Here is an 11,197-nt window from a genome sequence, read left to right as displayed (position 1 = left end):
GAGGTGTGGGTAAATTTTGTGTGACTTTTCCAGGTGTTACGGTAGACTGCAGCTATTTCATATTTTTATGTTGATGCGTCTTGCGCTGAAGTTGGATTGTGCCAGTGGGTCGAAGGCGCCTAGATACTGGTTTTGCGTGAACGTTGATGAACGAACTCATTTCCCTTGATCCCAGCATGACCAGGTATCCAACGCAGGAAAACTCTCGCCAGGATTGTGTGCATTAGGCCCGCAAGTAAACACCGCTGTTGAGCAGACGATGCAAGTGAGCATCCACGCTACGTAGCCTTCAGAAATGCGACACAATGTGTCGAGTCCCCTCGATCCCCAGGCCAATACCAGTCGTACGGTCAGACGACTTGAGTAACTGTTAAACAGTGCCTCTCCAGATGTCTTGCCGCTTCCTGCCATATCAGCTGCTAAGGCCCTTTTCTTAGCAATCATTTCATTAGAGCCACAGCGATAATTGGATCCTAATTTACTGCACCGTCCCGCAAACTAGGCAGTCCGACTCAACGAGCATCAGTTAGGTGATATCACTGAACAAATTGCATTCGTTGCTCTCAGCAACAACGTAGCTTCGCAAACTAGTGCAAAGACGACCCCAAACAATACCCAGCGGGCAACATGAAGTGTAATCGAGAAAAAAGTGGCCAGCACGCGCAGGCGCTGGCTCAAGTGCATCGCTGAGTCATCAGAGTAACCTGTACTGGGGGACAGCTTTCTGTGCCTATGCAATAGAAGTTACGAGGCCGTGGCGCAAGGCTTGCACAAGCACGCTCTTATGCTCTCAAGAGGGTGAGAGGCGCTTTGTGCCGGCCTCGCGCGCTCGTCTGGAAGTGTCTGGTCTACGCAACACTCTCTAAATACTTAAGACCCCTCCACCAGTCGCATGACGTCGCGCCAAGTGACCGTGCCGGCGCTGCGCTCCGCGATTTCAACGCGCCGCGCCTGTGTGCACTTTTCGAGTACAACCGCACGTAGCTGCTAAGAAGCTCCTAGCTGTCTTAGAAGTGATTTTTTTTATTTTTGTCGTTGCTGCAGAAAAGTAACGCCCGAGTTTGCGCATGCACTAGGCTATCATTTTATGATATATATATATATATATATATATATATATATATATATATATATATATATATATATATATATATATATATATATATATATATATATATATATATATATATATATATATATATATATATATATATATAATCTTTCCCACTGCAGAACACCTTATAGTCCAGCAAGTTCGTGCTTCGAGCAGGTAAGCCAGTTTTTTTATAATAAACAATTTAGCTTGTGGCCGAAATTTCGCAATTTAGTATTGGTCATTATAATAAAAAATTATTCGCTAATTTCAATTAATGATTTATTTATTAAGCTATACGACATACGTGATGTCCACCTTTCGGAAAAAACCCACCTGCAGAGACCGCACATGCGTATATCTAGTTTGTAAAGTAGAAGTTCCTGAAAGGTGAAAAAAACAGTCTTCTGATCATTGTGGCAGTTTCAGTATGTATTCTGTTTTCCTTAAAACTTTCACACACAGCTATAATGCACAAAGTTGCCCACAATTTAAAAAAAGTGGAAAACAGGCGTGGTGTTTAGGTAGTTTTTTTCGGTTGTGCCCAAGGATCACCGAGGAAGGAGTCCCACCAAGCGCATGCACAAAGAAACATGCTGTTCACTTTGTGAAATGTGCCACGGGCGGGCTATCAGGTCCCACTCAAGAGTGGACGCGTGTATGTCAGCCACACTGCACGCTGCATTAATGAACGCGCAGGGGAGCATGTTCTTTCTATAAAAAAAAAGACAAGAGGCGAACTTGCATCGTCATTGCATTTCATGCCTTGACTATGAGCCGCTGCTCAAAGACATCAAGATTCTGGGCAAGAGTAAAAACGAAATAGCCCGCGAACATTTAGTAGCATTCCACATCAAAGAAAAAGGCGATAATTGTGTTAGCGATACCTCGGTCACCGTATATGATAGGATAAATTTTCTCCGTTGCTTTCGCTGACCATTGCTGGCTTATCTTGTCATGCTATTTTTTCTTCCCTCTCCCCCTTGTTTTGCAGGTGTGAATCCTGCATATATATGCCATTGTGAAAGCAATAAATTCAGTTGAGAGTCTGCGCTCTATTTGTCATCTTCTGCTTGTTTCTGTTTGCGTCTTGTGTGCGCAGCGCCATCCCAGGAAAGATATAATGACACTCACAATAATGTTGCGCTGTTAAGTTCTACTGCGTGCGTTAGCATTTGCATTATAGTTTAAAAAAACTTCCATTTGGGCTATATGGTTCATTTCTATCCAGAAAGCAAAAACAGTAGCGCCGAAAGAACACACAGATACAGTAGAAGAACGAGGTAGGACGAGCACTAACTTCATCTGAATTTATTCCTTCTAAAGCGAGCAAATATACAGAAAATTCTAGGCATGCGCAGACAGAAATCTCGCGTGCTATCAACAAAACTGTTCAAGATATACAATCTCAGCTTTAACAAGGTTCACAGATGTACCGCTGACACACTCCTTTCCTCTTTTTCTGAAGTGGTACTCCTCTAAAACCTCTCGTGCCTTACTATCACCGCTCCTGCCCAGAATATTTATATCAGGAAGTCGTGGTTCAAACTTCTTACATTGTTTGAAATTTTCCCCCGCCGAAGGTTCAGCCGCTCGGTGACACACCTTGCACTCTGCGCAGTGTTTGGGTAGATGCGCTCCTCCTACTTCCTTGAGCGAGCGCGCATGCCCTGCTGCACGGTCATTGATGCACCTGCCCGTTTGACCCATATAGGCCTTCCCGAAGGTCAGTGGTATCTCATAGACCACAACGGTGCAGCACTTCACAAAGTGCTTTCTATGTTTTTTTTGCTGCAACCGTCCCTCTTTCCATCGCTGGCTACGCGTGCGCAGAGCTGAGCAAGCTTACGTGGAGCCGAAAAGACAACTGGCACGCCATGCCTATTTGCCACCTTTTTTACGTTGTGTGCGACCCTGTGCACATACGGAACAACTTCAGGTCTCGCAGCTTGCTTCTTTCGCTCCGATGGCCGCTTAAACACGGCGCCCTTGACTTTTTGTAGGATTCCTTCTGCAACGCCTGTGATTACCGAGCTTGGGAACCCGGCCCCCACCAATCGAGCCACTAGCTTATCAAAGCTCCCTTGCATATTATGCTGACACGACGTCACGAGTGCCGATTCTAGGCAAAGGTTAACAATAGCGCGTTTAACTGTCTGATTAAGCCGATTAAGCAGTCCACCTAAAGTCACTGAAACGGGAAAAGTACTGCATTCGTTTTCTCTCGCCGCCGCGCCGGCGGGCCAGCGCGCGCGGACCATTTATGGCGGGGATTGACCACGTCACCGCCGAGAACGAACCGGGAGTGCGCGCGCGCTCCCGATTCGTTCTCGGCGGTGACGTCGTCACTCCCCGCCATAAATGGTCCGCTCGCTTCTTTCTCGCGGCCGCCGGCACACAGATCGTCCGGAGCATTACGTAGCACTTGCTCTTATGGGCCGAGATAAGCGTGCACAGCATTTCCAGTCACGTAGTGAGGCTTGTGCAGTTCATGCCTGCGTAGAGACTGCGCGCGGCCGTCGCTTCAGCGGCGCTGGACCAAATATGGCGGCTCCGGTGATGGTTGCGGTACTTTTCCCGTTCCAATGACTTTAGTCCAACCATCTTGGTAGCGCCGCAGCGCGGCAGCTATCTGAAGTGAGGCGTACACCCTCCAACTTTTTTATCCTGAACGCACGATCGCCGACCGTCGAGTCGATAAGCGCCGTAAGACGGAGCACAGTGGCGAAATGAGCGAGAATACGCGCGTGCGCGCAATGAGCACTCCGGTGCAGCTGTCCTCTGCCAGGCGGTTCTGCGAGCGGGACCTCACCCCTGCTTCGTTTGAGCACTGTTATCATCCTTTTCTTCTTTTCTGAACACTTCCACCAAGTTATAACCAAGCGGTCACGTGGTAGCGCCAGCGTTCGATGGAATGCGATATACGCCCGCAGATTACACTACGTGCTTATCAGTATTTTGTTTCTTTTTGCTATGGGTCACGTAGCACTTTCCTGCGGCAAATTGAAGGTATCTGCCACTCGAAGTCCTACTGAACAGGAACTTCTATCTTGGAAAGAAAAGCGCAGACGCATTGTCAATGTCATAACAGACATAAATTTATTGCTTTTTAGAGAACAGCAGCAGCCGCGCAATCATAATTAACTGGTGCCATTTTAGTGCCGCTGCGGGGTCACCTCGTCAGCGTCGCGGACCACGCCATTTATACGCGGAAAACAAATTTCCTTAATCATGGTGCCACGAAATGAACAAACGTAACAACTTACAACGCTCTATTCGTCTCGCAAGGAACAGCATCCTCATGTGATAGGGGAATGAACGCCTGAGCCCACTCTGCAAACGACGAGCAAAGCTGCTGCTCCAGCCGAGTGTCGTTGGACAGAGCGCTGCGCTTGCGGATGAATCGAGAGCTACGCAAGAAGGGGTACGAAGCAGGAATCTGACAGACGCGTGGTGTAGGTCTGTAGTATAGGAGGAGGAGAGATAACGCCACCACTGCGCGACCGTTGCCAAGCATGACGCAAGCAGTGCAAGCATCTTGGTAGCGCCGCAGCTCGGCAACTAACTGAAGTGAGGCGCACCGGTGGCTCCCATTGCGAAGCAGGCGATACGGCTGGCATTGTAAAAATAGAGAAGGCGCTGGTCACACAATTGAATCGCCAGAGTGCTGCTCGAAAGAAGCGACTGAAGCTTCACTCCGTTCATGAAAACAGAAAGTGACAGATTAGCGAGAACTACCAAGGCGCATTTCACATCAGGTGAAGGATAATTCTTGATGAGGAGGAACCTAACGCACTGCTCATCGACAAAAATGGTCCAGAATTTCGTGTTGCAAATCCCAGGCAGCTTAGACATTAAGTCCTCGTAAGATGAAACTGATTATTTTTTTGTTCAAGTTCATTAGACTCAAGTGACTTTCTCATAGCCTCCTGCAAAGCAGCGTTTTCCCTTCTAGCTTGTTTTGTCTCTGATGATTTGCTCCGTCCTGGCGTTGAGGACAAGTATTTTGGACAGTTCGGAAACACAGACGGTACAGCATCATTCTTCAACTGTAGTCTATCATGTTTCACCTCTATTGTTTTCCCTGTCAGTTCATGTTGTTGAGACATTGAGACAAAGTCGTAATCAAGTCATCTGCCTTCAAGTGCTGATCACACACCTGCACGAGAAAATGACGCAACTCCAGTCGCCATGCTATCCATTGCATAAAACGCTCAGTAAAAAAGAGTTCTAACAGTGCGCTGCTTTCACACCTTTGCCGCACAAACAAGAACAAATTGCGAAGTGGAGGCCAAAACCGGCGTAATTTATAGTAAGGTGTACAAAAAAAGTTATGCGAGCTCAAACGTGAAATGACGTTGGTGTGAGCTTCGGCAGAGAAAATGTCCGTATCCCTTAACAAATACTTCGCAAGTCTTATGCACATCCACGGAAATATAAATGCTTCCTGGACAATTCATACATAAGTTATAAAAGTGCTATCATTGGCTACAAAGGCAGCATGCCTTTTCGGCAGTCACAGCCATTAACAATCGCGACAGCTCATAACTAATATAATTACCTGCGCCTAATAAGCAATATTTCAGTCTTACCTTGGAATGCTCTGCACTACGTGTGAAATCATCAGTGCAATGGCTCGCAACGAAGCTTATCTTCGTGCTTCGTCTCTTGGGAAGCAATAGACACGTAATTTTGGGCATTGTCGTAGTTTCCGCGGCACCCAGGAACACAGCACCGGCCCAAGCTTCACGAAGTTGCATTCGCGACACGGACGACATTCAGCGATGAACTAAGGCGAGCTTCCCATTCGTGCGCTAGCACAGGTGACGTGGGATTTGGCGGACCTTCGGCCAACTGCCGTCTTGTGGGAGACCTGGCGCTGACGCCGACAGTCGGCCGACTTTTCTATTCGGCGCAGTGTGACATAGAGCTAGACATCCAGACCAAATCGGCCGACTGTTGGCCTAGTGTGACAGGCCCATAACAAGCCAGCGCTCCCATGCCGCACCGCACGCGGTCAGTGAGACGCACCGTAGTAAGGGGGGCGGTTCCATTTCACGCCTCTTTGAAGTGTTGCTAGCGGGCACAAAACCCACGCAGCCGCGGCTCGCTGCCACGGTGCAACCTGCGGTCTGGAAAAGATCCGGTGCTGCGGCCGCGTATGCTGTAGCTGAGCTGCGCACACGCTGTACACGCACTCAAAACGAGAAAGTGACCTCGAGGGGCAAGACACATCCACCAGCGCCTCGCGTATCCTCTTGCGGACAGCGCGTGGAAGCCGCTGGTTAGAACAAACACTGTGACGAGAAGCCAACCGAAACAAAGCACGTGAAAGAGGAGATGCAAGTGTTAGCAGCATACACACACTTGCTTCAGTGCGTATCCATTTAAACACAATTTAACGCTGTTATTTTGAGGGTGCTTCAGCGAAGAGTATTGACAGTTACCTATTTGAACATTATCTTTTAACTTTTTAACGTTTTAAGCCGCTTGTGCGTGTGTCCCGTGTTCTCTCTCTCTGGTCGCTGCTCCCATCCAGGCGCTGCGAAATAGTTGCGTAAACTTTACAAACGAAAATAGGCTAGAACGAAGACACGAAAACAGGGAGCCGCTTCAACAAACATTTCATTCCACCCAAACATGGCACGCAACATTAAGGGAGGGTCACCATCACCTTTGTGGGATTTCGCCGCATCCATTGGTGCCCAGAAGAATAAAATTTTTCCTTACAAAAGTAGGAATAAACCATCAGGATTAGATGTTGATACCGCGCGCGTCGGAAGCAGGGTTCGGTTTTCATCAATCGGAGGATCGCGTGGTTCTCGATGACTCTTTTCTTCATAGCTTGAATCTCCTTCAGGTTCACGGAAATTACTTTTCTTCACAATTTAAGTTGTCCTTTCAGCCCCCCCCCCCCCCCCTCAGCCATTTTCCTTCATTTGCATGTGCTCGAGAGGGGGAGCGTGTCAGCACCAGGAGCATGGATATGCATGCCCCTTTTCGACATCCGTCGCGGCGCGGCGCTGGGAACGCAGGCGCTCTGGTCATGCGCCGAGGAAGTGTTCATCGGGTTGCCGCTACCGAAGCTAATATGGGACACCGAAGCGCGGACCACATCAGCGAGCGCGAATAGCGATGGTGTGAGCGGAGACTGCAGTTGCCCCGTTGCGGTACAGCTGCCCGGCGTCTGGCGTCAAATCACAGCTGCGGCCGGGCGACAACCACCGAGCCGATGCAGCAGCTGCATTCTTGCACCGACGCGACACGAACGGGCGCCGCCCAATGGAAGCTGCGAAACAAGTCACGCGCGGTTCTCCACGGCTCAAAGGGAAGCTCCGTGGGAAAACGGAACATTGTGAGCAGAAGAAAAAAAAAAGGTCCATCCGTCGTAATAAGTCCGGTGGCATGCTCTTCAAACCTGTACTGGAGAACTCATGACATCCCAAGAACGGAAACGAACTCCGTGGGGCGAGGAGCTTTTCCTCTCACCTCTTGAAAACCTTTTGGTCTTTGAGCAAATGCAAATTACGTGACCTTTTTGATCAAGGGCCCAGCAAATTTGAAGGTGCTTCGTTTCATTTCTTCAGAGCTGCTCAGGCCTCTCCAAAGCTGGTGATTCGGCGCAGGAGACGATCGATGATGCAGATCATGAAACGAGAAAATACATTTACAGAATTTACACGAGTGAAAGCTGCAGAAACGAAGTCATACAAATTCAGTAACTGTAACTTAAATGAACAACAATCTCGCACAGAGAAATAATTCAGCACGACCTTACTTATAAACTAAAAGTTTTGTTAAAACCTAAGTGCTGCAGAATTAAGTGTTAATCACGGAGCCTCCACCTACGCTGCTGTTTGAAGATTTTGCATCCGTTCTTAAAGGTTTTGTTCGTAAAGAATTCGGGGCGGTCATTCCTGTTTACACGCACCAGGCTTCGATAAGACAACGAAATCCTTTTACAGATCCTCAGGGTTAGGCACAACCTCGAGCCCGGGGCACTTATGATAAAACAAACAACAACAAAATATCCAAAAACCCTCTCGACACGTTTCTCCCTTTCTATTGTGGTGCCGAATGCCCTTGCCTCTGGCATGCAGCCATCGGTCCGCAGCCTCTTACACCGTTGTCCCCAGCCACCCTCACGCGCTGGATATTGACGGCGTACATTCCCATTCACCGTGTCTCCGCGGTAGTCGACGTGTTTAGCAGGCAACGGCTTGGGAACGAACCGGCCTTTTGAGTGCACCTGCGCGCTCCATGCGGGCAGGGGGCTTCGATAAAGTTGTTCGAAGCCCGGAGGGGTACCGTGCCCTCAAGTCAACGCAGTAAGAACAAAGCTAATGAGAACGCAAACGAGGCGCAGCCTGAAAGGTACCTACATATCTGAACAGTATATTGCTTCAGCGCATTACGTCGCAAACCAGGATGTCTCGAACATTCTGAACAAGAGTCTCTACGCCTTGATGTCTGGGAAAGAGGCTAGGCCAAACCACGCCTGTGCTGATTTCTCCGTCAACAAGGTAGCAGCGTGTGTGGGCTGACCAGGGTGATCGATGCTATGAAATGTGCCATTCGCAATTTATTTGTGTGCCATCCAACCTAGTTCGGTAACCACATGTAGGCCTACACTAAGGGTAAGAGCCTGCCGGGTATCAGCCTTACGCACCCGGAGGTAAGCAACAGCACTGAGAAACCCGGGGTTCTCCAACTGCACTCCATTGTTAGCAGAGAAGAGCCGTGCCGAGGCGATGTACTCGTTGAGAAGGAGTAAGCAGCGGCCGGTTGGTATGCCAGGTGTCAAACTTGCTGTCATGTTGATAATTAACATGCGCAAGATCTTCTGTTCTGGATCACCCTTCCCGGGCCATAACACATCCAGTATCATCAGATCTATCTCTTGGCTAGCAGCGGCGAGTTCTGTTCGTGACTCCGAAACTCCGAAGAGACCCAGCACACTTCTGACGTACTTCCGGTCGCGAAGTGACAGCGGGGTCTCTTTTCCTTGGCCGCTCATCGCACGCATCAAAGCTATCCAGGCTCGGAACGTGGTGCTGTTTCCAATCTTGAGCAAGGGCTGTCTCGTCCCGCTGCGGTAAGGTGCCAGGTATAAGGTCAATTGTAACCATAGGTGGAGATTCCACTTTCCTGAGAAGTCGAGCAAAACCTCTAACAGCCCCGTGGGAAATGTAGCAGGCCATGGGAGGTGTTCGGCAATTAACATTTTCAGTTCGTGTAGACTGTTCCGAGAATACTGCACGCAGGACGCAACCAAATCGGCTACCCCTTTTCGGACGTTCGGCAGCGACGCTGCTGCAGTATTTTTACTTGTGACGAATCCGGGATTCCTTTCAATGTCATTGAGGGCATGGGTGTACATCATGTCCGGTGCAGCATCCACAACAGGCAGCACACGGGGCTGTTTTCACCATCCGCCACACACAAATCGATAGAATTCTTTGCGTGGGTTCTGTGACCGATTGACTCGGGATTGGAGTAGAAACCGGTACATTTTGCACGCCGTGCTGTCCCAACCAGGGAGGAGCGGGAGATCTGCGTTCTTGACGCGGTGCCGCAGTGGGCTTGTGGGCCGAAAATCCCCGCGCTGGATCCGCATCCACTGCGTCGTGGTCATGGTGATGAGTGCTGAAGCGGCAAAGACGAGAACTACAGGTAGAAAGAGCACATTGATGCGGTTTCCCAGCCTCCAGTTCACCGGGCGGGAGACAATCCTGACTCCTCCCGTACCTTGGTGTGCTGGTAGCTGGCGTCGGTGGTCTCGCGCCCTTGGTGCATGTACAGGTGCGGACACCGGGGCGTCTCCGAGGGCCCCCTTCAAAGCCGCAGGCTGCAGCGGCTGCTCTATATCGTTTAACATGTCCACCTCGCGGAGACTGCGACGGATGGACCCAGGTCGCCGCGGCCGAGATACGGTGCTCCTCCGTCCCCAGAATGCCTCCAGGTTCGAGTCGGCGCAGGTGGTAGTGGGGCCGCTGTGCGAGGCGCTTGGCAGGTCGTCAGCAATGGCCACGTTGCTGAACCCGAGCGGGACGGCGGGGAGCTTGGGCTTAGTTGTCGCGGATGTGAGGTCGTAGTAAATGCCCCGGTAGCCTGGGAAGCTCGCCTTCTAGCTCTGTCAGCCGTCTGTGAGCGCCGGCACCACCGGGCTGCTCCTACTCTTATTCTTCTTCTTCGTGCTCCTACTCGCGCCACATTCCGAATGCCGTGCGTGGTGCCCGCGCTGTCGCGGTCATCATCTACCTCTTGCCGCACCATGAACTGAGGTTGAGGTTGAGGTATTGAATGCTACAGGTGGGGTTAGCCTTGCTTGACCTGCCGGCAATTGCTCCACCGCAGTGTCCCTTCGATATTAACAATCCCGCATCTACCCCGCTAAGCGCAAAGTCTCTTACAATAGCACACATTCTCTCCCGCAGTCACCATCTATACACACAATCAACCCACACAGTTCACATCACAGTACACTCCAGAAGACACCATCTATGCACATATTAAGTCACAAGAACTGCTCTGTCGTTCATAATTTTTATCTAGAGACAAAACGCCTACCATCAAAAGCTTTCATACTGAACTTTTTCCCTTTATATGGGTATTTTCTTTTTGCTATTCCACTTTTTTTCTTCTTTTTTTGTACTCAATCCCTTGCATAAATTGAGCTTGTTGGACCCCTAACCACACTCAGCCACCTCTGTCACGATAAATGAGTTGCCCAATTTTTTAAGCCATCCCATGTTTCTTTCTAATCAATTAGAATTAGATGATAACAGGTTAACAAATAATTTGGACTGATCTAAATCACAAATTATAAAAACCTGTGCTCCTTGATCTCTGTGGCTGTTGGCTTTACACACACACACACACACACACACACACACACACACACACACACACACACACACACACACACACACACACACACACACACACACACACACACACACACACACACACACACACACACACACACACACACACACACACACACACACACACACACACACACACACACACACACACACACACACGCACGCAAGCGCGCACACACACACACACACGCACGCACGCGCGCACACACGCACGCAC

This window comes from Amblyomma americanum, chromosome 9 (genome assembly GCF_052857255.1).
Source record: "Amblyomma americanum isolate KBUSLIRL-KWMA chromosome 9, ASM5285725v1, whole genome shotgun sequence".
Taxonomy (NCBI): Eukaryota; Metazoa; Arthropoda; class Arachnida; order Ixodida; family Ixodidae; genus Amblyomma; species Amblyomma americanum.
This window is presented reverse-complemented; position numbering follows the sequence as displayed.